Below are 26,765 nucleotides of genomic sequence, written 5' to 3'. Positions count from 1 at the left end.
AAAACAAGACTCCCTAAATTCTATCAGCATATAGATTGCGCAACCAGGGCTGGTAAAACCCTGGATCATTGTTATTCTAACTTCTGTGACGCATATAAGGCCCTCCCCCGCCCTCCTTTCGGAAAAGCTGACCACGACTCCATTTTGTTGCTTCCAGCCTACAGACAGACTCTAAAACAAGAAGCTCCCTGGTCAGACCAATCTGATTCCACACTTCAAGACTGCTTCGATCACGTGGATTGGGATATGTTCCTCATTGCGTCCAACAACAACATTGACGAATACGCTGATTCGGTGAGCGAGTTCATTAGAAAGTGCATTGACGATGTTATACCCGCAGCAACGATTAAAACATTCCCAAACCAGAAACCGTGGATTGATGGCAGCATTCGCGCGAAACTGAAAATGCAAACCACTGCTTTTAACCAGGGCAAGGTGACCGGAAACATAACCGAATGCAAACAGTGTAGCTATTCCCTCCGCAAGGTAATCAAACAAGCGAAGCCGTCAGTATAGAGACAAAGTAGAGTCGCAATTCAACGGCTCAGACACAAGAGGTGTTTGGCAGGGTCTACAGTCAATCACGGATTACAAAAAGAAAACCAGCCCCGTCGCGGACCAGGATGTCTTGCTCCCAGACAGACTAAATAATGTTTTTGCCCACTTTGAGGACAACACAGTGCCACTGACATGGCCCGCTACCAAAATCTGCAGACTCTCCTTCACTGCAGCCGACGTGAGTAAAACATTTAAAAGTGTTAACCCTCGCAAGGCTGCAGGCCCAGATGGCATCCCCAGCCGCGTCCTCAGAGCATGCGCAGACCAACTGGCTGGTGTGTTTACGGACATATTCAATCAATCCTTATCCCAGTTTGCTGTTCCCACATGCTTCAAGAGGGCCACCATTGTTCCTGTTCCCAAGAAAGCAAAGGTAACTGAGCTAAACGACTACCACCCCGTAGCACTCACTTCCGTCATCACAAAGTGCTTTGAGAGACTAGTCAAGGACCATATCACCTCCACCCTACCTGACACCCTAGACCCACTCCAATTTGCTTACCGCCCCAATAGGTCCACAGACGACGCAATCGCAACCACACTGCACACTGCCCTAACCCATCTGGACAAGAGGAATACCTATGTGAGAATGCTGTTCATCGACTACAGCTCAGCATTTAACACCATAGTACCCTCCAAACTCGTCATCAAGCTCGAGACCCTGGGTGTCAACCCCGCCCTGTGCAACTGGGTACTGGACTTCCTGACGGGCCGCCCCCAGGTGGTGAGGGTAGGTAACAACATCTCCACCCCGCTTATCCCCACAAGGGTACGTTCTGAGCCCTCTCCTGTACTCCCTGTTCACCCACGATTGCGTGGACATGCACGCCTCCAACTCAATCATCAAGTTTGCGGACGACACCACAGTGGTAGGCTTGATTACCAACAACAACGAGACGGCCTACAGGGAGCAGGTCAGGAAAATAACCTCACACTCAACGTCAACAAAACAAAGGAGATGATTGTGGACTTCAGGAAACAGCAGAGGGAGCACCACCCTATCCACATCGACGGGACAGTAGTGGAGAGGGTAGTAAGTTTTAAGTGCCTCGGCGTACACATCACGGACAAACTTAATTGGTCCACCCACACAGACAGCGTTGTGAAGAAGGCGCAGCAGCCTTAGGAGGTTGAAGAAATTCGGCTTGTCACCAAAAGCACTCACAAACTTCTACAGATGCACGATCGAGAGCATCCTGTCGGGCTATATCACCGCCTGGTATGGCAACTGCTCCACCCACTCCAGAGGGTAGTGAGGTCTGCACAACGCATCACTGGGGGCAAACTACCTGCCCTCCAGGACACCTACACCATCTGATATCACAGGAAGGTCATAAAGATCAAGGACGAACAACCACCCAAGCCACTGGCTGTTCACCTCGCTATCATCCAGAAGGCGAGGTCAGTACAGGTGCATCAAAGCAGGGACAGAGAGACTGAAAAACAGCTTCTATCTCAAGGCCATCAGATTGTTAAAACTTCTTTGGGATAGGTGGGACAGTAGCGTCCCACCTAGCTGCTGTTGGTTGTGTGGTTAACGGTCATGGTGTTTCACAGATCCCGGTAGCTTTGATACTTTATGAACAGACCACTCACTGTTGCAGAGAAAGAGAAATGAGCAAGACAGAGGGCTCATGAGAAGAGAGAGTGAAACAAAGAGCAAGATTGAAAGAGCGGCGGAGTGAAAGAAAGACAAAGAGCGAGGGGGGAGAGAGAGTGTGAGGGGGGTGTTAGAAAGAGTGAGAGGGAGCAAAAATGTCATAACAGTGTCTGTGCAGTTTCTTCTTGGCTTCATATCTGGAAATCGAAAATCTTCCAAATCTGGAAATCGGTATTTGTCCTATCACTTTTAAAAGGGGGAGATCCAACTCTTTTAAATAGTTATAGGCCAAACTCAAAGCTGTCACCCCTGGTGAAAATACTTGAAACCCTTGTGAGTGAACAGCTAAAAGTGTTTTTATTTACAAACTCTATTTTATCAATGTCCCAATTGGGCTTCAGGAAGAAGCATAGCACAGTTACAGCAGCCATGAAGGTTTTAAATGATATCACTGAAGCCCTTGACAAAAAAAGCACTGTGTCTCACTTTTTTTTTATATCTGTAAGGCTTTTGATACAGTTGATCAAATCAAATTGTATTTGTGACATACACATGGTTAGCAGATGTTAATGCGAGTGTAGCAAAATGCTTGTGCTTCTAGTTCCGTCAATGCAGTAATAACCAACGAGTAATCTAACCTAACAATTCCACAACTACTACCTTATACTGTGGTCCCACCTCCATGCTTCACAGTTGGGATGGTGCTCTTGGGGTTGTACTCATCCTTCTTCTTCCTCCAAACACGGCGAGTGGACTTTAGACCAAAAAGCTCTATTTTTGTCTCATCAGACCACATGACCTTCTTCCATTCCTCCTCTGGATCATCCAGATGGTCATTGGCAAACTTCAGACGGGCCTGGACATGCTCTGGCTTGAGCAGGGGGACCTTGCGTGCGCTGCAGGATTTTAATCCATGACGGCATAGTGTGTTACTAATGGTTTTCTTTGAGAATGTGGTCACAGCTCTCTTCAGGTCATTGACCAGGTCCTGCCGTGTAGTTCTGGGCTGATCCCTCACCTTCCTCATGATCATTGATGCCCCACGAGGTGAGATCTTGCATAGAGCCCCAGACCAAGGGTGATTGACCATCACCTTGAACTTCTTCCGTTTTCTAATAATTGCACCAACAGTTGTTGCCTTCTCACCAAGCTGCTTGCCTATTGTCCTGTAGGCCATCCCAGCGTTTTGCAGGTCTACAATTTAACCCTGATGTCCTTACACAGCTCTCTGGTCTTGGCCATTGTGGAGAGGTTGGAGTCTGTTTGATTGAGTGTGTGAACAGGTGTTCCTTTTGAGAACACAGAATGATCAAGCTATTGAGTAACAGAAGATCAGAGACCATTGACAGCCATTTTACCAGTAGGTATAGCAACTTGTCATCTTTCATGTTCAACAACAGGAAACACAGCAGGTCAAAAGCAAGCTTACTGTGAGGCCAGGAAGGTCTTCCATATCACTAGAAACAGAGAGACAGCATTCCTGTGTGGGCTCAAATCACAAACTTATAAATTAAGAGTCAAACTCACCAACCAATTGCACCACAGAGACTTGTCATATCCACATCATGGAGCACAACAAACTGAGAACTGTCGTCCCTGGGTGGGCTCGAACCACCAACCTTTAGATTAACAGTCTAACGCGCTAACCAATTGCGCCACAGAGACTTATAGTGTATTTGACCCTGACGCTTGATCGCTGGCCATTTGTGCTCTCATCCAACTGTACATGGAGTTTACGAAACAACAACACTTTGTTCCAATGGTTGTGTTAACGTGCATTGAAGGTGCAGCAACATTTTCAAGGAAGTAGACCTGTAGTTTTCTAATATTTGTTAGCTTTTTGAATGGCCTTAAAAGGGCAAAAATCTAGCGCAATGTTCGTCAGCGCAACATTATATTGAAAGGCATCTGGCAGGAGTAAATTCAGCCACAATCTCAAATATATTCTGATAAATATATATTTTAAACAACTGCATTTTCACAAATGTAATATATAATCGCCAAGCCCATTCAAAATAATAAGGGGACTGACTCTGGAAGAATGATGAAGTGGCTAGTCACTTTCATGGCGTATAGGCGTACATATACACACAAACACACTGGACAAACATTGTCCTTCTCGCGAGATAAATATAAATGCTAAGGTTATTCATGCCAGATTGACATCATTTACGTTGTCATACTATCCAGATTAATAAGAATAAATTATATGTTCCTTGGAGAACACAGAATGAACAAGCTATTGAGTAACAGAAGATCAGAGACCATTGACAGCCATTTTACCAGTAGGTATAGCAACTTGTCATCTTTCATGTTCAACAACACACCAATCACATGTGACAACAGGAAACACAGCAGGTCAAAAGCAAGCTTACTGTAAGGCCAGGAAGGTCTTCCATATCACTAGAAACAGAGAGACAGCATTCCTGGGTGGGCTCAAATCACCAACTTTTAAATTAAGAGTAAAACTTACCAACCAATTACACCACAGAGACTTGTCATATCCACATCATGGTGCACAACAAAGTGAGAACTGTCGTCCCTGGGTGGGCTCGAACCACCAACCTTTAGATTAACAGCCTAACGCGCTAACCAATTGCGCCACAGAGACTTATAGTGTATTTGACCCTGACACTTGATCGCTGGCCATTTGTGCTCTCATCCAACTGTACATGGAGTTTACGAAACAACAACACTTTGTTCCAATGGTTGTGTTAACGTGCATCGAAGGTGCAGCAACATTTTCAAGGAAGTAGACCTGTAGTTTTCTAATATTTGTTAGCTTTTTGAATGGCCTTAAAAGGGCAAAAATCTAGCGCAATGTTCGTCAGCGCAACATTATATTGAAAGGCATCTGGCAGGAGTAAATTCAGCCACAATCTCAAATATATTCTGATAAATATATATTTTAAACAACTGCATTTTCACAAATGTAATATATAATCGCCAAGCCCATTCAAAATAATAAGGGGACTGACTCTGGAAGAATGATGAAGTGGCTAGTCACTTTCATGGCGTATAGGCGTACATACACACACAAACACACTGGACAAACATTGTCCTTCTCGCGAGATAAATATAAATGCTAAGGTTATTCATGCCAGATTGACATAATTTACGTTGTCATACTATCCAGATTAATAAGAATAAATGATATGTTCCTTGGAGAACACAGAATGATCAAGCTATTGAGTAACAGAAGATCTGAGACCATTGACAGCCATTTTACCAGTAGGTATAGCAACTTGTCATCTTTCATGTTCAACAACACACCAATCACATGTGACAACAGGAAACACAGCAGGTCAATAGAAAGCTTACTGTAAGGCCAGGAAGGTCTTCCATATCACTAGAAACAGAAAGACAGCATCCCTGGGTGTGCTCAAATCACCAACTTTTAAATTTAGAATCTAACTCAACAACCAATTGCACCACAGAGACTTGTCATATCCACATCATGGAGCACAACAAACTGAGAACTGTCGTCCCTGGGTGGGCTCGAACCACCAATCTTTAGATTAACAGTCTAACGCGCTAACCAATTGCGCCACAGAGACTTGTGGTGTTTTTGACCCTGACGCTTGATCGCTGGTCATTTGTGCTCTCATCCAACTGTACATGGAGTTTACGAAACAACAACACTTTGTTCCAATGGTTGTGTTAAAGTGCATCGAAGGTGCAGCAACATTTTCAAGGAAGTAGACCTGTAGTTTTCTAATATTCGTTAGCTTTTGAATGGCCTTAAAGGGCAAAAATGTAGCGCAATGTTCGTCAGCGCAACATTATATTGAAAGGCATCTGGCAGGAGTAAATTCAGCCACAATCTCAAATATATTCTGATAAATATATATTTTAAACAACTGCATTTTCACAAATGTAATATATAATCGCCAAGCCCATTCAAAATAATAAGGGGACTGACTCTGGAAGAATGATGAAGTGGCCAGTCACTTTCATGGCGTATAGGCGTACATACAAATCAAATCAAATCAAATGTTATTTGTCACATACACATGGTTAGCAGATGTTAAATGCGAGTGTAGCAAAATGCTTGTGCTTCTAGTTCCGACAATGCAGTGATAACCAACAAGTAATCTAACTAACAATTCCAAAACTACTGTCTTATACACAGTGTAAGGGGATAAGGAACATGTACATAAGGATATATGAATGAGTGATGGTACAGAGCAGCATACAGTAGATGGTATCGAGTACAGTATATACATATGAGATGAGTGTGTAGACAAAGTAAACAAAGTGGCATAGTTAAAGTGGCTAGTGATACATGTGTTACATAAGGATGCAGTCGATGATGTAGAGTACAGTATATACATATGCATATGAGATGAATAATGTAGGGTAAGTAACATTATATAAGGTAGCATTGTTTAAAGTGGCTAGTGATATATTTACATAATTCCCATCAATTCCCATTATTAAAATGGCTGGAGTTGGGTCAGTGTCAATGACAGTGTGTTGGCAGCAGCCACTCAATGTTAGTGGTGGCTGTTTAACAGTCTGATGGCCTTGAGATAGAAGCTGTTTTTCAGTCTCTCGGTCCCAGCTTTGATGCACCTGTACTGACCTCGCCTTCTGGATGATAGCGGGGTGAACAGGCAGTGGTTCGGGTGGTTGATGTCCTTGATGATCTTTATGGCCTTCCTGTAACAACGGGTGGTGTAGGTGTCCTGGAGGGCAGGTAGTTTGCCCCCGGTGATGCGTTGTGCAGTCCTCACTACCCTCTGGAGAGCCTTACGGTTGAGGGCGGAGCAGTTGCCGTACCAGGCGGTGATACAGCCCGCCAGGATGCTCTCGATTGTGCATCTGTAGAAGTTTATGAGTGCTTTTGGTGACAAGCCGAATTTCTTCAGCCTCCTGAGGTTGAATAGGCACTGCTGCGCTTCTTCACGACGCTGTCAGTGTGAGTGGACCAATTCAGTTTGTCTGTGATGTGTATGCCGAGGAACTTAAAACTAGCTACCCTCTCCACTACTGTTCCATCGATGTGGATAGGGGGTGTTCCCTCTGCTGTTTCCTGAAGTCCACAATCATCTCCTTAGTTTTGTTGACGTTGAGTGTGAGGTTATTTTCCTGACACCACACTCCGAGGGCCCTCACCTCCTCCCTGTAGGCCGTCTCGTCGTTGTTGGTAATCAAGCCTACCACTGTTGTGTCGTCCGCAAACTTGATGATTGAGTTGGAGGCGTGCGTGGCCACGCAGTCGTGGGTGAACAGGGAGTACAGGAGAGGGCTCAGAACGCACCCTTGTGGGGCCCCGTGTTGAGGATCAGCGGGGAGGAGATGTTGTTGCCTACCCTCACCACCTGGGGCGGCCCGTCAGGAAGTCCAGTACCCAGTTGCACAGGGCGGGGTCGAGACCCAGGGTCTCGAGCTTGATGACGAGCTTGGAGGGTACTATGGTGTTGAATGCCGAGCTGTAGTCGATGAACAGCATTCTCACATAGGTATTCCTCTTGTCCAGGTGGGTTAGGGCAGTGTGCAGTGTGGTTGAGATTGCATCGTCTGTGGACCTATTTGGGCGGTAAGCAAATTGGAGTGGGTCTAGGGTGTCAGGTAGGGTGGAGGTGATATGGTCCTTGACTAGTCTCTCAAAGCACTTCATGATGACGGAAGTGAGTGCTACGGGGCGGTAGTCATTTAGCTCAGCTTTCTTGGGAACAGGAACAATGGTGGCCCTCTTGAAGCATGTGGGAACAGCAGACTGGTATAGGGATTGATTGAATATGTCCGTAAACACACCGGCCAGCTGGTCTGCGCATGCTCTGAGGGCGCGGCTGGGGATGCCGTCTGGGCCTGCAGCCTTGCGAGGGTTAACACGTTTAAATGTCTTACTCACCTCGGCTGCAGTGAAGGAGAGACCGCATGTTTCCGTGTCAGTGGCACTGTATTGTCCTCAAAGCGGGCAAAAAAGTTATTTAGTCTGCCTGGGAGCAAGACATCCTGGTCCGTGACTGGGCTGGATTTCATCTTGTAGTCCGTGATTGACTGTAGACCCTGCCACATGCCTCTTGTGTCTGAGCCATTGAATTGAGATTCCACTTTGTCTCTGTACTGACGCTTAGCTTGTTTAATAGCCTTGCGGAGGGAATAGCTGCACTGTATGTATTCAGTCATGTTGCCAGACACCTTGCCCTGATTAAAAGCAGTGGTTCGCGCTTTCAGTTACATACACACACAAACACACTGGACAAACATTGTCCTTCTCGCGAGATAAATATAAATGCTAAGGTTATTCATGCCAGATTGACATCATTTACGTTGTCATACTATCCAGATTAATAAGAATAAATTATATGTTCCTTGGAGAACACAGAATGATCAAGCTATTGAGTAACAGAAGATCTGAGACCATTGACAGCCATTTTACCAGTAGGTATAGCAACTTGTCATCTTTCATGTTCAACAACACACCAATCACATGTGACAACAGGAAACACAGCAGGTCAAAAGAAAGCTTACTGTAAGGTCAGGAAGGTCTTCCATATCACTAGAAACAGAAAGACAGCATCCCTGGGTGTGCTCAAATCACCAACTTTTAAATTAAGAGCCTAACTCAACAACCAATTGCACCACAGAGACTTGTCATATCCACATCATGGAGCACAACAAACTGAGAAGTGTCGTCCCTGGGTGGGCTCGAACCACCAACCTTTAGATTAACAGTCTAACGCGCTAACCAATTGCGCCACAGAGACTTGTGGTGTTTTTGACCCTGACGCTTGATCGATGGTCATTTGTGCTCTCATCCAACTGTACATGGAGTTTACGAAACAACAACACTTTGTTCCAATGGTTGTGTTAACGTGCATCGAAGGTGCAGCAACATTTTCAAGGAAGTAGACCTGTAGTTTTCTAATATTCGTTAGCTTTTTGAATGGCCTTAAAGGGCAAAAATGTAGCGCAATGTTCGTCAGCGCAACATTATATTGAAAGGCATCTGGCAGGAGTAAATTCAGCCACAATCTCAAATATATTCTGATAAATATATATTTTAAACAACTGCATTTTCACAAATGTAATATATAATCGCCAAGCCCATTCAAAATAATAAGGGGACTGACTCTGGAAGAATGATGAAGTGGCCAGTCACTTTCATGGCGTATAGGCGTACATACAAATCAAATCAAATCAAATGTTATTTGTCACATACACATGGTTAGCAGATGTTAAATGCGAGTGTAGCAAAATGCTTGTGCTTCTAGTTCCGACAATGCAGTGATAACCAACAAGTAATCTAACTAACAATTCCAAAACTACTGTCTTATACACAGTGTAAGGGGATAAGGAACATGTACATAAGGATATATGAATGAGTGATGGTACAGAGCAGCATACAGTAGATGGTATCGTCAGTACAGTATATACATATGAGATGAGTGTGTAGACAAAGTAAACAAAGTGGCATAGTTAAAGTGGCTAGTGATACATGTGTTACATAAGGATGCAGTCGATGATGTAGAGTACAGTATATACATATGCATATGAGATGAATAATGTAGGGTAAGTAACATTATATAAGGTAGCATTGTTTAAAGTGGCTAGTGATATATTTACATAATTCCCATCAATTCCCATTATTAAAATGGCTGGAGTTGGGTCAGTGTCAATGACAGTGTGTTGGCAGCAGCCACTCAATGTTAGTGGTGGCTGTTTAACAGTCTGATGGCCTTGAGATAGAAGCTGTTTTTCAGTCTCTCGGTCCCAGCTTTGATGCACCTGTACTGACCTCGCCTTCTGGATGATAGCGGGGTGAACAGGCAGTGGTTCGGGTGGTTGATGTCCTTGATGATCTTTATGGCCTTCCTGTAACAACGGGTGGTGTAGGTGTCCTGGAGGGCAGGTAGTTTGCCCCGGTGATGCGTTGTGCAGTCCTCACTACCCTCTGGAGAGCCTTACGGTTGAGGGCGGAGCAGTTGCCGTACCAGGCGGTGATACAGCCCGCCAGGATGCTCTCGATTGTGCATCTGTAGAAGTTTATGAGTGCTTTTGGTGACAAATATTTCTTCAGCCTCCTGAGGTTGAATAGGCGCTGCTGCGCCTTCTTCACGACGCTGTCAGTGTGAGTGGACCAATTCAGTTTGTCTGTGATGTGTATGCCGAGGAACTTAAAACTAGCTACCCTCCACTACTGTTCCATCGATGTGGATAGGGGTGTTCCCTCTGCTGTTTCCTGAAGTCCACAATCATCTCCTTAGTTTTGTTGACGTTGAGTGTGAGGTTATTTTCCTGACACCACACTTGAGGGCCCTCACCTCCTCCCTGTAGGCCGTCTCGTCGTTGTTGGTAATCAAGCCTACCACTGTTGTGTCGTCAAACTTGATGATTGAGTTGGAGGCGTGCGTGATCACGCAGTCGTGGGTGAACAGGGAGTACAGGAGAGGGCCAGAACGCACCCTTGTGGGGCCCCGTGTTGAGGATCAGCGGGGAGGAGATCTTGTTGCCTACCCTCACCACCTGGGGGCGGCCCGTCAGGAAGTCCAGTACCCAGTTGCACAGGGCGGGGTCGAGACCCAGGGTCTCGAGCTTGATGACGAGCTTGGAGGGTACTATGGTGTTGAATGCCGAGCTGTAGTCGATGAACAGCATTCTCACATAGGTATTCCTCTTGTCCAGGTGGGTTAGGGCAGTGTGCAGTGTGGTTGAGATTGCATCGTCTGTGGACCTATTTGGGCGGTAACAAATTGGAGTGGGTCTAGGGTGTCAGGTAGGGTGGAGGTGATATGGTCCTTGACTAGTCTCTCAAAGCACTTCATGATGACGGAAGTGAGTGCTACGGGGCGGTAGTCATTTAGCTCAGCTTTCTTGGGAACAGGAACAATGGTGGCCCTCTTGAAGCATGTGGGAACAGCAGACTGGTATAGGGATTGATTGAATATGTCCGTAAACACACCGGCCAGCTGGTCTGCGCATGCTCTGAGGGCGCGGCTGGGGATGCCGTCTGGGCCTGCAGCCTTGCGAGGGTTAACACGTTTAAATGTCTTACTCACCTCGGCTGCAGTGAAGGAGAGACCGCATGTTTCCGTGTCAGTGGCACTGTATTGTCCTCAAAGCGGGCAAAAAGTTATTTAGTCTGCCTGGGAGCAAGACATCCTGGTCCGTGACTGGGCTGATTTCATCTTGTAGTCCGTGATTGACTGTAGACCCTGCCACATGCCTCTTGTGTCTGAGCCATTGAATTGAGATTCCACTTTGTCTCTGTACTGACGCTTAGCTTGTTTAATAGCCTTGCGGAGGGAATAGCTGCACTGTATGTATTCAGTCATGTTGCCAGACACCTTGCCCTGATTAAAAGCAGTGGTTAGCGCTTTCAGTTACATACACACACAAACACACTGGACAAACATTGTCCTTCTCGCGAGATAAATATAAATGCTAAGGTTATTCATGCCAGATTGACATCATTTACGTTGTCATACTATCCAGATTAATAAGAATAAATTATATGTTCCTTGGAGAACACAGAATGATCAAGCTATTGAGTAACAGAAGATCTGAGACCATTGACAGCCATTTTACCAGTAGGTATAGCAACTTGTCATCTTTCATGTTCAACAACACACCAATCACATGTGACAACAGGAAACACAGCAGGTCAAAAGAAAGCTTACTGTAAGGCCAGGAAGGTCTTCCATATCACTAGAAACAGAAAGACAGCATCCCTGGGTGTGCTCAAATCACCAACTTTTAAATTAAGAGTCTAACTCAACAACCAATTGCACCACAGAGACTTGTCATATCCACATCATGGAGCACAACAAACTGAGAACTGTCGTCCCTGGGTGGGCTCAAACCACCAACCTTTAGATTAACAGTCTAACGCGTAAACCAATTGCGCCACAGAGACTTGTGGTGTTTTTGACCCTTACGCTTGATCGATGGCCATTTGTGCTCTCATCCAACTGTACATGGAGTTTACGAAACAACAACACTTTGTTCCAATGGTTGTGTTAACGTGCATCGAAGGTGCAGCAACATTTTCAAGGAAGTAGACCTGTAGTTTTCTAATATTCGTTAGCTTTTTGAATGGCCTTAAAAGGGCAAAAATGTAGCGCAATGTTCGTCAGCGCAACATTATATTGAAAGGCATCTGGCAGGAGTAAATTCAGCCACAATCTCAAATATATTCTGATAAATATATATTTTAAACAACTGCATTTTCACAAATGTAATATATAATCGCCAAGCCCATTCAAAATAATAAGGGGACTGACTCTGGAAGAATGATGAAGTGGCTAGTCACTTTCATGGCGTATAGGCGTACATACACACACAAACACACTGGACAAACATTGTCCTTCTCGCGAGATAAATATAAATGCTAAGGTTATTCATGCCAGATTGACATCATTTACGTTGTCATACTATCCAGATTAATAAGAATAAATGATATGTTCCTTGGAGAACACAGAATGATCAAGCTATTGAGTAACAGAAGATCAGAGACCATTGACAGCCATTTTACCAGTAGGTATAGCAACTTGTCATCTTTCATGTTCAACAACACACCAATCACATGTGACAACAGGAAACACAGCAGGTCAAAAGCAAGCTTACTGTAAGGCCAGGAAGGTCTTCCATATCACTAGAAACAGAAAGACAGCATCCCTGGGTGTGCTCAAATCACCAACTTTTAAATTAAGAGTCTAACTCAACAACCAATTGCACCACAGAGACTTGTCATATGCACATCATGGAGCACAACAAACTGAGAACTGTCGTCCCTGGGTGGGCTCGAACCACCAACCTTTAGATTAACAGTCTAACGCGCTAACCAATTGCGCCACAGAGACTTGTGGTCTTTTTGACCCTGACGCTTGATCGCTGGTCATTTGTGCTCTCATCCAACTGTACATGGAGTTTACGAAACAACAACACTTTGTTCCAATGGTTGTGTTAAAGTGCATCGAAGGTGCAGCAACATTTTCAAGGAAGTAGACCTGTAGTTTTCTAATATTCGTTAGCTTTTTGAATGGCCTTAAAAGGGCAAAAATGTAGCGCAATGTTCGTCAGCGCAACATTATATTGAAAGGCATCTGGCAGGAGTAAATTCAGCCACAATCTCAAATATATTCTGATAAATATATATTTTAAACAACTGCATTTTCACAAATGTAATATATAATCGCCAAGCCCATTCAAAATAATAAGGGGACTGACTCTGGAAGAATGATGAAGTGGCCAGTCACTTTCATGGCGTATAGGCGTACATACAAATCAAATCAAATCAAATGTTATTTGTCACATACACATGGTTAGCAGATGTTAAATGCGAGTGTAGCAAAATGCTTGTGCTTCTAGTTCCGACAATGCAGTGATAACCAACAAGTAATCTAACTAACAATTCCAAAACTACTGTCTTATACACAGTGTAAGGGGATAAGGAACATGTACATAAGGATATATGAATGAGTGATGGTACAGAGCAGCATACAGTAGATGGTATCGAGTACAGTATATACATATGAGATGAGTGTGTAGACAAAGTAAACAAAGTGGCATAGTTAAAGTGGCTAGTGATACATGTGTTACATAAGGATGCAGTCGATGATGTAGAGTACAGTATATACATATGCATATGAGATGAATAATGTAGGGTAAGTAACATTATATAAGGTAGCATTGTTTAAAGTGGCTAGTGATATATTTACATAATTCCCATCAATTCCCATTATTAAAATGGCTGGAGTTGGGTCAGTGTCAATGACAGTGTGTTGGCAGCAGCCACTCAATGTTAGTGGTGGCTGTTTAACAGTCTGATGGCCTTGAGATAGAAGCTGTTTTTCAGTCTCTCGGTCCCAGCTTTGATGCACCTGTACTGACCTCGCCTTCTGGATGATAGCGGGGTGAACAGGCAGTGGTTCGGGTGGTTGATGTCCTTGATGATCTTTATGGCCTTCCTGTAACAACGGGTGGTGTAGGTGTCCTGGAGGGCAGGTAGTTTGCCCCGGTGATGCGTTGTGCAGTCCTCACTACCCTCTGGAGAGCCTTACGGTTGAGGGCGGAGCAGTTGCCGTACCAGGCGGTGATACAGCCCGCCAGGATGCTCTCGATTGTGCATCTGTAGAAGTTTGTGAGTGCTTTTGGTGACAAGCCGAATTTCTTCAGCCTCCTGAGGTTGAATAGGCGCTGCTGCGCCTTCTTCACGACGCTGTCAGTGTGAGTGGACCAATTCAGTTTGTCTGTGATGTGTATGCCGAGGAACTTAAAACTAGCTACCCTCTCCACTACTGTTCCATCGATGTGGATAGGGGGTGTTCCCTCTGCTGTTTCCTGAAGTCCACAATCATCTCCTTAGTTTTGTTGACGTTGAGTGTGAGGTTATTTTCCTGACACCACACTCCGAGGGCCCTCACCTCCTCCCTGTAGGCCGTCTCGTCGTTGTTGGTAATCAAGCCTACCACTGTTGTGTCGTCCGCAAACTTGATGATTGAGTTGGAGGCGTGCGTGGCCACGCAGTCGTGGGTGAACAGGGAGTACAGGAGAGGGCTCAGAACGCACCCTTGTGGGGCCCCGTGTTGAGGATCAGCGGGGAGGAGATGTTGTTGCCTACCCTCACCACCTGGGGCGGCCCGTCAGGAAGTCCAGTACCCAGTTGCACAGGGCGGGGTCGAGACCCAGGGTCTCAAGCTTGATGACGAGCTTGGAGGGTACTATGGTGTTGAATGCCGAGCTGTAGTCGATGAACAGCATTCTCACATAGGTATTCCTCTTGTCCAGGTGGGTTAGGGCAGTGTGCAGTGTGGTTGAGATTGCATCGTCTGTGGACCTATTTGGGCGGTAAGCAAATTGGAGTGGGTCTAGGGTGTCAGGTAGGGTGGAGGTGATATGGTCCTTGACTAGTCTCTCAAAGCACTTCATGATGACGGAAGTGAGTGCTACGGGGCGGTAGTCGTTTAGCTCAGCTTTCTTGGGAACAGGAACAATGGTGGCCCTCTTGAAGCATGTGGGAACAGCAGACTGGTATAGGGATTGATTGAATATGTCCGTAAACACACCGGCCAGCTGGTCTGCGCATGCTCTGAGGGCGCGGCTGGGGATGCCGTCTGGGCCTGCAGCCTTGCGATGGAGGTTAACACGTTTAAATGTCTTACTCACCTCGGCTGCAGTGAAGGAGAGACCGCATGTTTCCGTGTCAGTGGCACTGTATTGTCCTCAAAGCGGGCAAAAAAGTTATTTAGTCTGCCTGGGAGCAAGACATCCTGGTCCGTGACTGGGCTGGATTTCATCTTGTAGTCCGTGATTGACTGTAGACCCTGCCACATGCCTCTTGTGTCTGAGCCATTGAATTGAGATTCCACTTTGTCTCTGTACTGACGCTTAGCTTGTTTAATAGCCTTGCGGAGGGAATAGCTGCACTGTATGTATTCAGTCATGTTGCCAGACACCTTGCCCTGATTAAAAGCAGTGGTTCGCGCTTTCAGTTACATACACACACAAACACACTGGACAAACATTGTCCTTCTCGCGAGATAAATATAAATGCTAAGGTTATTCATGCCAGATTGACATCGTTTACGTTGTCATACTATCCAGATTAATAAGAATAAATTATATGTTCCTTGGAGAACACAGAATGATCAAGCTATTGAGTAACAGAAGATCTGAGACCATTGACAGCCATTTTACCAGTAGGTATAGCAACTTGTCATCTTTCATGTTCAACAACACACCAATCACATGTGACAACAGGAAACACAGCAGGTCAAAAGAAAGCTTACTGTAAGGTCAGGAAGGTCTTCCATATCACTAGAAACAGAAAGACAGCATCCCTGGGTGTGCTCAAATCACCAACTTTTAAATTAAGAGTCTAACTCAACAACCAATTGCACCACAGAGACTTGTCATATCCACATCATGGAGCACAACAAACTGAGAACTGTCGTCCCTGGGTGGGCTCGAACCACCAACCTTTAGATTAACAGTCTAACGCGCTAACCAATTGCGCCACAGAGACTTGTGGTGTTTTTGACCCTGACGCTTGATCGCTGGCCATTTGTGCTCTCATCCAACTGTACATGGAGTTTACGAAACAACAACACTTTGTTCCAATGGTTGTGTTAACGTGCATCGAAGGTGCAGCAACATTTTCAAGGAAGTAGACCTGTAGTTTTCTAATATTCGTTAGCTTTTTGAATGGCCTTAAAGGGCAAAAATGTAGCGCAATGTTCGTCAGCGCAACATTATATTGAAAGGCATCTGGCAGGAGTAAATTCAGCCACAATCTCAAATATATTGTGATAAATATATATTTTAAACAACTGCATTTTCACAAATGTAATATATAATCGCCAAGCCCATTCAAAATAATAAGGGGACTGACTCTGGAAGAATGATGAAGTGGCTAGTCACTTTCATGGCGTATAGGCGTACATACACACACAAACACACTGGACAAACATTGTCCTTCTCGCGAGATAAATATAAATGCTAAGGTTATTCATGCCAGATTGACATCATTTACGTTGTCATACTATCCAGATTAATAAGAATAAATTATATGTTCCTTGGAGAACACAGAATGATCAAGCTATTGAGTAACAGAAGATCAGAGACCATTGACAGCCATTTTACCAGTAGGTATAGCAACTTGTCATCTTTCATGTTCAACAACACACCAATCACATGTGACAACAGGAAACACAGCAGGTCAAAAGCAAGCTTACTGTAAGGCCAGGAAGGTCTTCCATATCACTAGAAACAGAAAGACAGCATCCCTGGGTGTGCTCAAATCACCAACTTTTAAATTAAGAGTCTAACTCAACAACCAATTGCACCACAGAGACTTGTCATATCCACATCATGGAGCACAACAAACTGAGAACTGTCATCCCTGGGTGGGCTCGAACCACCAACCTTTAGATTAACAGTCTAACACGCTAACCAATTGCGCCACAGAGACTTGTGGTGTTTTTGACCCTGACGCTTGATCGCTGGTCATTTGTGCTCTCATCCAACTGTACATGGAGTTTACGAAACAACAACACTTTGTTCCAATGGTTGTGTTAACGTGCATCGAAGGTGCAGCAACATTTTCAAGGAAGTAGACCTGTAGTTTTCTAATATTCGTTAGCTTTTTGAATGGCCTTAAAAGGGCAAAAATGTAGCGCAATGTTCGTCAGCGCAACATTATATTGAAAGGCATCTGGCAGGAGTAAATTCAGCCACAATCTCAAATATATTCTGATAAATATATATTTTAAACAACTGCATTTTCACAAATGTAATATATAATCGCCAAGCCCATTCAAAATAATAAGGGGACTGACTCTGGAAGAATGATGAAGTGGCTAGTCACTTTCATGGCGTATAGGCGTACATACACACACAAACACACTGGACAAACATTGTCCTTCTCGCGAGATAAATATAAATGCTAAGGTTATTCATGCCAGATTGACATCATTTACGTTGTCATACTATCCAGATTAATAAGAATAAATTATATGTTCCTTGGAGAACACAGAATGATCAAGCTATTGAGTAACAGAAGATCAGAGACCATTGACAGCCATTTTACCAGTAGGTATAGCAACTTGTCATCTTTCATGTTCAACAACACACCAATCACATGTGACAACAGGAAACACAGCAGGTCAAAAGCAAGCTTACTGTAAGGCCAGGAAGGTCTTCCATATCACTAGAAACAGAAAGACAGCATCCCTGGGTGTGCTCAAATCACCAACTTTTAAATTAAGAGTCTAACTCAACAACCAATTGCACCACAGAGACTTGTCATATCCACATCATGGAGCACAACAAACTGAGAACTGTCGTCCCTGGGTGGGCTAGAACCACCAACCTTTAGATTAACAGTCTAACGCGCTAACCAATTGCGCCACAGAGACTTGTGGTGTTTTTGACCCTGACGCTTGATCGCTGGTCATTTGTGCTCTCATCCAACTGTACATGGAGTTTACGAAACAACAACACTTTGTTCCAATGGTTGTGTTAACGTGCATCGAAGGTGCAGCAACATTTTCAAGGAAGTAGACCTGTAGTTTTCTAATATTCGTTAGCTTTTTGAATGGCCTTAAAAGGGCAAAAATGTAGCGCAATGTTCGTCAGCGCAACATTATATTGAAAGGCATCTGGCAGGAGTAAATTCAGCCACAATCTCAAATATATTCTGATAAATATATATTTTAAACAACTGCATTTTCACAAATGTAATATATAATGCCAAGGCCATTCAAAATAATAAGGGGACTGACTCTGGAAGAATGATGAAGTGGCTAGTCACTTTCATGGCGTATAGGCGTACATACACACACAAACACACTGGACAAACATTGTCCTTCTCGCGAGATAAATATAAATGCTAAGGTTATTCATGCCAGATTGACATCATTTACGTTGTCATACTATCCAGATTAATAAGAATAAATTATATGTTCCTTGGAGAACACAGAATGATCAAGCTATTGAGTAACAGAAGATCAGAGACCATTGACAGCCATTTTACCAGTAGGTATAGCAACTTGTCATCTTTCATGTTCAACAACACACCAATCACATGTGACAACAGGAAACACAGCAGGTCAAAAGCAAGCTTACTGTAAGGCCAGGAAGGTCTTCCATATCACTAGAAACAGAAAGACAGCATCCCTGGGTGTGCTCAAATCACCAACTTTTAAATTAAGAGTCTAACTCAACAACCAATTGCACCACAGAGACTTGTCATATCCACATCATGGAGCACAACAAACTGAGAACTGTCGTCCCTGGGTGGGCTCGAACCACCAACCTTTAGATTAACAGTCTAACGCGCTAACCAATTGCGCCACAGAGACTTGTGGTGTTTTGACCCTGACGCTTGATCGCTGGTCATTTGTGCTCTCATCCAACTGTACATGGAGTTTACGAAACAACAACACTTTGTTCCAATGGTTGTGTTAACGTGCATCGAAGGTGCAGCAACATTTTCAAGGAAGTAGACCTGTAGTTTTCTAATATTCGTTAGCTTTTTGAATGGCCTTAAAAGGGCAAAAATGTAGCGCAATGTTCGTCAGCGCAACATTATATTGAAAGGCATCTGGCAGGAGTAAATTCAGCCACAATCTCAAATATATTCTGATAAATATATATTTTAAACAACTGCATTTTCACAATGTAATATATAATCGCCAAGCCCATTCAAAATAATAAGGGGACTGACTCTGGAAGAATGATGAAGTGGCTAGTCACTTTCATGGCGTATAGGCGTACATACACACACAAACACACTGGACAAACATTGTCCTTCTCGCGAGATAAATATAAATGCTAAGGTTATTCATGCCAGATTGACATCATTTACGTTGTCATACTATCCAGATTAATAAGAATAAATTATATGTTCCTTGGAGAACACAGAATGATCAAGCTATTGAGTAACAGAAGATCAGAGACCATTGACAGCCATTTTACCAGTAGGTATAGCAACTTGTCATCTTTCATGTTCAACAACACACCAATCACATGTGACAACAGGAAACACAGCAGGTCAAAAGCAAGCTTACTGTAAGGCCAGGAAGGTCTTCCATATCACTAGAAACAGAAAGACAGCATCCCTGGGTGTGCTCAAATCACCAACTTTTAAATTAAGAGTCTAACTCAACAACCAATTGCACCACAGAGACTTGTCATATCCACATCATGGAGCACAACAAACTGAGAACTGTCGTCCCTGGGTGGGCTCGAACCACCAACCTTTAGATTAACAGTCTAACGCGCTAACCAATTGCGCCACAGAGACTTGTGGTGTTTTTGACCCTGACGCTTGATCGCTGGTCATTTGTGCTCTCATCCAACTGTACATGGAGTTTACGAAACAACAACACTTTGTTCCAATGGTTGTGTTAACGTGCATCGAAGGTGCAGCAACATTTTCAAGGAAGTAGACCTGTAGTTTTCTAATATTCGTTAGCTTTTTGAATGGCCTTAAAGGGCAAAAATGTAGCGCAATGTTCGTCAGCGCAACATTATATTGAAAGGCATCTGGCAGGAGTAAATTCAGCCACAATCTCAAATATATTCTGATAAATATATATTTTAAACAACTGCATTTTCACAAATGTAATATATAATGCCAAGGCCATTCAAAATAATAAGGGGACTGACTCTGGAAGAATGATGAAGTGGCTAGTCACTTTCATGGCGTATAGGCGTACATACACACACAAACACACTGGACAAACATTGTCCTTCTCGCGAGATAAATATAAATGCTAAGGTTATTCATGCCAGATTGACATCATTTACGTTGTCATACTATCCAGATTAATAAGAATAAATTATATGTTCCTTGGAGAACACAGAATGATCAAGCTATTGAGTAACAGAAGATCTGAGACCATTGACAGCCATTTTACCAGTAGGTATAGCAACTTGTCATCTTTCATGTTCAACAACACACCAATCACATGTGACAACAGGAAACACAGCAGGTCAAAAGCAAGCTTACTGTAAGGCCAGGAAGGTCTTCCATATCACTAGAAACAGAAAGACAGCAGCTCAAATCACCAACTTTTAAATTAAGAGTCTAACTCAACAACCAATTGCACCACAGAGACTTGTCATATCCACATCATGGAGCACAACAAACTGAGAACTGTCGTCCCTGGGTGGGCACGAACCACCAACCTTTAGATTAACAGTCTAACGCGCTAACCAATTGCGCCACAGAGACTTATAGTGTTTTTGACCCTGACTCTTGATCGCTGGCCATTTGTGCTCTCATCCAACTGTACATGGAGTTTACGAAACAACAACACTTTGTTCCAATGGTTGTGTTAACGTGCATCGAAGGTGCAGCAACATTTTCAAGGAAGTAGACCTGTAGTTTTCTAATATTCGTTAGCTTTTTGAATGGCCTTAAAGGGCAAAAATGTAGCGCAATGTTCGTCAGCGCAACATTATATTGAAAGGCATCTGGCAGGAGTAAATTCAGCCACAATCTCAAATATATTGTGATAAATATATATTTTAAACAACTGCATTTTCACAAATGTAATATATAATGCCAAGGCCATTCAAAATAATAAGGGGACTGACTCTGGAAGAATGATGAAGTGGCTAGTCACTTTCATGGCGTATAGGCGTACATACACACACAAACACACTGGACAAACATTGTCCTTCTCGCGAGATAAATATAAATGCTAAGGTTATTCATGCCAGATTGACATCATTTACGTTGTCATACTATCCAGATTAATAAGAATAAATTATATGTTCCTTGGAGAACACAGAATGATCAAGCTATTGAGTAACAGAAGATCAGAGACCATTGACAGCCATTTTACCAGTAGGTATAGCAACTTGTCATCTTTCATGTTCAACAACACACCAATCACATGTGACAACAGGAAACACAGCAGGTCAAAAGCAAGCTTACTGTAAGGCCAGGAAGGTCTTCCATATCACTAGAAACAGAAAGACAGCATCCCTGGGTGTGCTCAAATCACCAACTTTTAAATTAAGAGTCTAACTCAACAACCAATTGCACCACAGAGACTTGTCATATCCACATCATGGAGCACAACAAACTGAGAACTGTCGTCCCTGGGTGGGCTCGAACCACCAACCTTTAGATTAACAGTCTAACGCGCTAACCAATTGCGCCACAGAGACTTGTGGTGTTTTTGACCCTGACGCTTGATCGCTGGTCATTTGTGCTCTCATCCAACTGTACATGGAGTTTACGAAACAACAACACTTTGTTCCAATGGTTGTGTTAACGTGCATCGAAGGTGCAGCAACATTTTCAAGGAAGTAGACCTGTAGTTTTCTAATATTCGTTAGCTTTTTGAATGGCCTTAAAAGGGCAAAAATGTAGCGCAATGTTCGTCAGCGCAACATTATATTGAAAGGCATCTGGCAGGAGTAAATTCAGCCACAATCTCAAATATATTGTGATAAATATATATTTTAAACAACTGCATTTTCACAAATGTAATATATAATGCCAAGGCCATTCAAAATAATAAGGGGACTGACTCTGGAAGAATGATGAAGTGGCTAGTCACTTTCATGGCGTATAGGCGTACATACACACACAAACACACTGGACAAACATTGTCCTTCTCGCGAGATAAATATAAATGCTAAGGTTATTCATGCCAGATTGACATCATTTACGTTGTCATACTATCCAGATTAATAAGAATAAATTATATGTTCCTTGGAGAACACAGAATGATCAAGCTATTGAGTAACAGAAGATCAGAGACCATTGACAGCCATTTTACCAGTAGGTATAGCAACTTGTCATCTTTCATGTTCAACAACACACCAATCACATGTGACAACAGGAAACACAGCAGGTCAAAAGCAAGCTTACTGTAAGGCCAGGAAGGTCTTCCATATCACTAGAAACAGAAAGACAGCATCCCTGGGTGTGCTCAAATCACCAACTTTTAAATTAAGAGTCTAACTCAACAACCAATTGCACCACAGAGACTTGTCATATCCACATCATGGAGCACAACAAACTGAGAACTGTCGTCCCTGGGTGGGCTCGAACCACCAACCTTTAGATTAACAGTCTAACGCGCTAACCAATTGCGCCACAGAGACTTGTGGTGTTTTGACCCTGACGCTTGATCGCTGGTCATTTGTGCTCTCATCCAACTGTACATGGAGTTTACGAAACAACAACACTTTGTTCCAATGGTTGTGTTAACGTGCATCGAAGGTGCAGCAACATTTTCAAGGAAGTAGACCTGTAGTTTTCTAATATTTGTTAGCTTTTTGAATGGCCTTAAAAGGGCAAAAATGTAGCGCAATGTTCGTCAGCGCAACATTATATTGAAAGGCATCTGGCAGGAGTAAATTCAGCCACAATCTCAAATATATTCTGATAAATATATATTTTAAACAACTGCATTTTCACAAATGTAATATATAATGCCAAGGCCATTCAAAATAATAAGGGGACTGACTCTGGAAGAATGATGAAGTGGCTAGTCACTTTCATGGCGTATAGGCGTACATACACACACAAACACACTGGACAAACATTGTCCTTCTCGCGAGATAAATATAAATGCTAAGGTTATTCATGCCAGATTGACATCATTTACGTTGTCATACTATCCAGATTAATAAGAATAAATTATATGTTCCTTGGAGAACACAGAATGATCAAGCTATTGAGTAACAGAAGATCTGAGACCATTGACAGCCATTTTACCAGTAGGTATAGCAACTTGTCATCTTTCATGTTCAACAACACACCAATCACATGTGACAACAGGAAACACAGCAGGTCAAAAGCAAGCTTACTGTAAGGCCAGGAAGGTCTTCCATATCACTAGAAACAGAAAGACAGCATCCCTGGGTGGGCTCAAATCACCAACTTTTAAATTAAGAGTCTAACTCAACAACCAATTGCACCACAGAGACTTGTCATATCCACATCATAGAGCACAACAAACTGAGAACTGTCGTCCCTGGGTGGGCTCGAACCACCAACCTTTAGATTAACAGTCTAACACGCAAACCAATTGCACCACAGAGACTTGTGGTGTTTTTGACCCTGACGCTTGATCCCTGGCCATTTGTGCTCTCATCCAACTGTACATGGAGTTTACGAAACAACAACACTTTGTTCCAATGGTTGTGTTAACGTGCATCGAAGGTGCAGCAACATTTTCAAGGAAGTAGACCTGTAGTTTTCTAATATTCGTTAGCTTTTTGAATGGCCTTAAAAGGGCAAAAATGTAGCGCAATGTTCGTCAGCGCAACATTATATTGAAAGGCATCTGGCAGGAGTAAATTCAGCCACAATCTCAAATATATTGTGATAAATATATATTTTAAACAACTGCATTTTCACAAATGTAATATATAATGCCAAGGCCATTCAAAATAATAAGGGGACTGACTCTGGAAGAATGATGAAGTGGCAGTCACTTTCATGGCGTATAGGCGTACATACACACACAAACACACTGGACAAACATTGTCCTTCTCGCGAGATAAATATAAATGCTAAGGTTATTCATGCCAGATTGACATCATTTACGTTGTCATACTATCCAGATTAATAAGAATAAATTATATGTTCCTTGGAGAACACAGAATGATCAAGCTATTGAGTAACAGAAGATCAGAGACCATTGACAGCCATTTTACCAGTAGGTATAGCAACTTGTCATCTTTCATGTTCAACAACACACCAATCACATGTGACAACAGGAAACACAGCAGGTCAAAAGCAAGCTTACTGTAAGGCCAGGAAGGTCTTCCATATCACTAGAAACAGAAAGACAGCATCCCTGGGTGTGCTCAAATCACCAACTTTTAAATTAAGAGTCTAACTCAACAACCAATTGCACCACAGAGACTTGTCATATCCACATCATGGAGCACAACAAACTGAGAACTGTCGTCCCTGGGTGGGCTCGAACCACCAACCTTTAGATTAACAGTCTAACGCACTAACCAATTGCGCCACAGAGACTTGTGGTGTTTTTGACCCTGACGCTTGATCGCTGGTCATTTGTGCTCTCATCCAACTGTACATGGAGTTTACGAAACAACAACACTTTGTTCCAATGGTTGTGTTAACGTGCATCGAAGGTGCAGCAACATTTTCAAGGAAGTAGACCTGTAGTTTTCTAATATTCGTTAGCTTTTTGAATGGCCTTAAAAGGGCAAAAATGTAGCGCAATGTTCGTCAGCGCAACATTATATTGAAAGGCATCTGGCAGGAGTAAATTCAGCCACAATCTCAAATATATTGTGATAAATATATATTTTAAACAACTGCATTTTCACAAATGTAATATATAATGCCAAGGCCATTCAAAATAATAAGGGGACTGACTCTGGAAGAATGATGAAGTGGCCAGTCACTTTCATGGCGTATAGGCGTACATACACACACAAACACACTGGACAAACATTGTCCTTCTCGCGAGATAAATATAAATGCTAAGGTTATTCATGCCAGATTGACATCATTTACGTTGTCATACTATCCAGATTAATAAGAATAAATTATATGTTCCTTGGAGAACACAGAATGATCAAGCTATTGAGTAACAGAAGATCTGAGACCATTGACAGCCATTTTACCAGTAGGTATAGCAACTTGTCATCTTTCATGTTCAACAACACACCAATCACATGTGACAACAGGAAACACAGCAGGTCAAAAGCAAGCTTACTGTAAGGCCAGGAAGGTCTTCCATATCACTAGAAACAGAAAGACAGCATCCCTGGGTGTGCTCAAATCACCAACTTTTAAATTAAGAGTCTAACTCAACAACCAATTGCACCACAGAGACTTGTCATATCCACATCATGGAGCACAACAAACTGAGAACTGTCGTCCCTGGGTGGGCTCGAACCACCAACCTTTAGATTAACAGTCTAACGCACTAACCAATTGCGCCACAGAGACTTGTGGTGTTTTTGACCCTGACGCTTGATCGCTGGTCATTTGTGCTCTCATCCAACTGTACATGGAGTTTACGAAACAACAACACTTTGTTCCAATGGTTGTGTTAACGTGCATCGAAGGTGCAGCAACATTTTCAAGGAAGTAGACCTGTAGTTTTCTAATATTCGTTAGCTTTTTGAATGGCCTTAAAAGGGCAAAAATGTAGCGCAATGTTCGTCAGCGCAACATTATATTGAAAGGCATCTGGCAGGAGTAAATTCAGCCACAATCTCAAATATATTCTGATAAATATATATTTTAAACAACTGCATTTTCACAAATGTAATATATAATGCCAAGGCCATTCAAAATAATAAGGGGACTGACTCTGGAAGAATGATGAAGTGGCTAGTCACTTTCATGGCGTATAGGCGTACATACACACACAAACACACTGGACAAACATTGTCCTTCTCGCGAGATAAATATAAATGCTAAGGTTATTCATGCCAGATTGACATCATTTACGTTGTCATACTATCCAGATTAATAAGAATAAATTATATGTTCCTTGGAGAACACAGAATGATCAAGCTATTGAGTAACAGAAGATCAGAGACCATTGACAGCCATTTTACCAGTAGGTATAGCAACTTGTCATCTTTCATGTTCAACAACACACCAATCACATGTGACAACAGGAAACACAGCAGGTCAAAAGCAAGCTTACTGTAAGGCCAGGAAGGTCTTCCATATCACTAGAAACAGAAAGACAGCATCCCTGGGTGTGCTCAAATCACCAACTTTTAAATTAAGAGTCTAACTCAACAACCAATTGCACCACAGAGACTTGTCATATCCACATCATGGAGCACAACAAACTGAGAACTGTCGTCCCTGGGTGGGCTCGAACCACCAACCTTTAGATTAACAGTCTAACGCACTAACCAATTGCGCCACAGAGACTTGTGGTGTTTTTGACCCTGACGCTTGATCGCTGGTCATTTGTGCTCTCATCCAACTGTACATGGAGTTTACGAAACAACAACACTTTGTTCCAATGGTTGTGTTAACGTGCATCGAAGGTGCAGCAACATTTTCAAGGAAGTAGACCTGTAGTTTTCTAATATTCGTTAGCTTTTTGAATGGCCTTAAAAGGGCAAAAATGTAGCGCAATGTTCGTCAGCGCAACATTATATTGAAAGGCATCTGGCAGGA

General features: G+C 43.0%; 18 non-coding genes across 18 annotated transcripts; all 18 read right to left on the bottom strand.

Annotated features, from left to right (window-relative positions):
* Positions 1-3,749: 3,749 nt before the first annotated feature.
* Positions 3,750-3,823, bottom strand: trnan-guu (transfer RNA asparagine (anticodon GUU)). Its single transcript has one exon. It is a non-coding gene; the product is annotated as a tRNA-Asn (tRNA).
* An 872-nt stretch (positions 3,824-4,695) lies between these two features.
* On the bottom strand, positions 4,696-4,769 carry trnan-guu (transfer RNA asparagine (anticodon GUU)). The gene has a single exon. It is a non-coding gene; the product is annotated as a tRNA-Asn (tRNA).
* An 872-nt stretch (positions 4,770-5,641) lies between these two features.
* Positions 5,642-5,715, bottom strand: trnan-guu (transfer RNA asparagine (anticodon GUU)). Its single transcript has one exon. It is a non-coding gene; the product is annotated as a tRNA-Asn (tRNA).
* A 3,085-nt stretch (positions 5,716-8,800) lies between these two features.
* On the bottom strand, positions 8,801-8,874 carry trnan-guu (transfer RNA asparagine (anticodon GUU)). The gene has a single exon. It is a non-coding gene; the product is annotated as a tRNA-Asn (tRNA).
* Positions 8,875-11,949: 3,075 nt separating this feature from the next.
* On the bottom strand, positions 11,950-12,023 carry trnan-guu (transfer RNA asparagine (anticodon GUU)). Its single transcript has one exon. It is a non-coding gene; the product is annotated as a tRNA-Asn (tRNA).
* Positions 12,024-12,895: 872 nt separating this feature from the next.
* On the bottom strand, positions 12,896-12,969 carry trnan-guu (transfer RNA asparagine (anticodon GUU)). Its single transcript has one exon. It is a non-coding gene; the product is annotated as a tRNA-Asn (tRNA).
* Positions 12,970-16,059: 3,090 nt separating this feature from the next.
* trnan-guu (transfer RNA asparagine (anticodon GUU)) lies at positions 16,060-16,133 on the bottom strand. Its single transcript has one exon. It is a non-coding gene; the product is annotated as a tRNA-Asn (tRNA).
* Positions 16,134-17,004: 871 nt separating this feature from the next.
* On the bottom strand, positions 17,005-17,078 carry trnan-guu (transfer RNA asparagine (anticodon GUU)). Its single transcript has one exon. It is a non-coding gene; the product is annotated as a tRNA-Asn (tRNA).
* Positions 17,079-17,950: 872 nt separating this feature from the next.
* trnan-guu (transfer RNA asparagine (anticodon GUU)) lies at positions 17,951-18,024 on the bottom strand. The gene has a single exon. It is a non-coding gene; the product is annotated as a tRNA-Asn (tRNA).
* An 871-nt stretch (positions 18,025-18,895) lies between these two features.
* trnan-guu (transfer RNA asparagine (anticodon GUU)) lies at positions 18,896-18,969 on the bottom strand. Its single transcript has one exon. It is a non-coding gene; the product is annotated as a tRNA-Asn (tRNA).
* Positions 18,970-19,839: 870 nt separating this feature from the next.
* trnan-guu (transfer RNA asparagine (anticodon GUU)) lies at positions 19,840-19,913 on the bottom strand. Its single transcript has one exon. It is a non-coding gene; the product is annotated as a tRNA-Asn (tRNA).
* An 859-nt stretch (positions 19,914-20,772) lies between these two features.
* On the bottom strand, positions 20,773-20,846 carry trnan-guu (transfer RNA asparagine (anticodon GUU)). The gene has a single exon. It is a non-coding gene; the product is annotated as a tRNA-Asn (tRNA).
* An 870-nt stretch (positions 20,847-21,716) lies between these two features.
* trnan-guu (transfer RNA asparagine (anticodon GUU)) lies at positions 21,717-21,790 on the bottom strand. Its single transcript has one exon. It is a non-coding gene; the product is annotated as a tRNA-Asn (tRNA).
* An 871-nt stretch (positions 21,791-22,661) lies between these two features.
* Positions 22,662-22,735, bottom strand: trnan-guu (transfer RNA asparagine (anticodon GUU)). The gene has a single exon. It is a non-coding gene; the product is annotated as a tRNA-Asn (tRNA).
* Positions 22,736-23,605: 870 nt separating this feature from the next.
* trnan-guu (transfer RNA asparagine (anticodon GUU)) lies at positions 23,606-23,679 on the bottom strand. The gene has a single exon. It is a non-coding gene; the product is annotated as a tRNA-Asn (tRNA).
* An 870-nt stretch (positions 23,680-24,549) lies between these two features.
* On the bottom strand, positions 24,550-24,623 carry trnan-guu (transfer RNA asparagine (anticodon GUU)). The gene has a single exon. It is a non-coding gene; the product is annotated as a tRNA-Asn (tRNA).
* An 871-nt stretch (positions 24,624-25,494) lies between these two features.
* Positions 25,495-25,568, bottom strand: trnan-guu (transfer RNA asparagine (anticodon GUU)). Its single transcript has one exon. It is a non-coding gene; the product is annotated as a tRNA-Asn (tRNA).
* An 871-nt stretch (positions 25,569-26,439) lies between these two features.
* On the bottom strand, positions 26,440-26,513 carry trnan-guu (transfer RNA asparagine (anticodon GUU)). Its single transcript has one exon. It is a non-coding gene; the product is annotated as a tRNA-Asn (tRNA).
* Positions 26,514-26,765: the final 252 nt, after the last annotated feature.

This window comes from Oncorhynchus keta, chromosome 13 (assembly GCF_023373465.1).
Source record: "Oncorhynchus keta strain PuntledgeMale-10-30-2019 chromosome 13, Oket_V2, whole genome shotgun sequence".
In the NCBI taxonomy this organism is placed as follows: Eukaryota; Metazoa; Chordata; class Actinopteri; order Salmoniformes; family Salmonidae; genus Oncorhynchus; species Oncorhynchus keta.
This window is presented reverse-complemented; position numbering and strand designations above follow the sequence as displayed.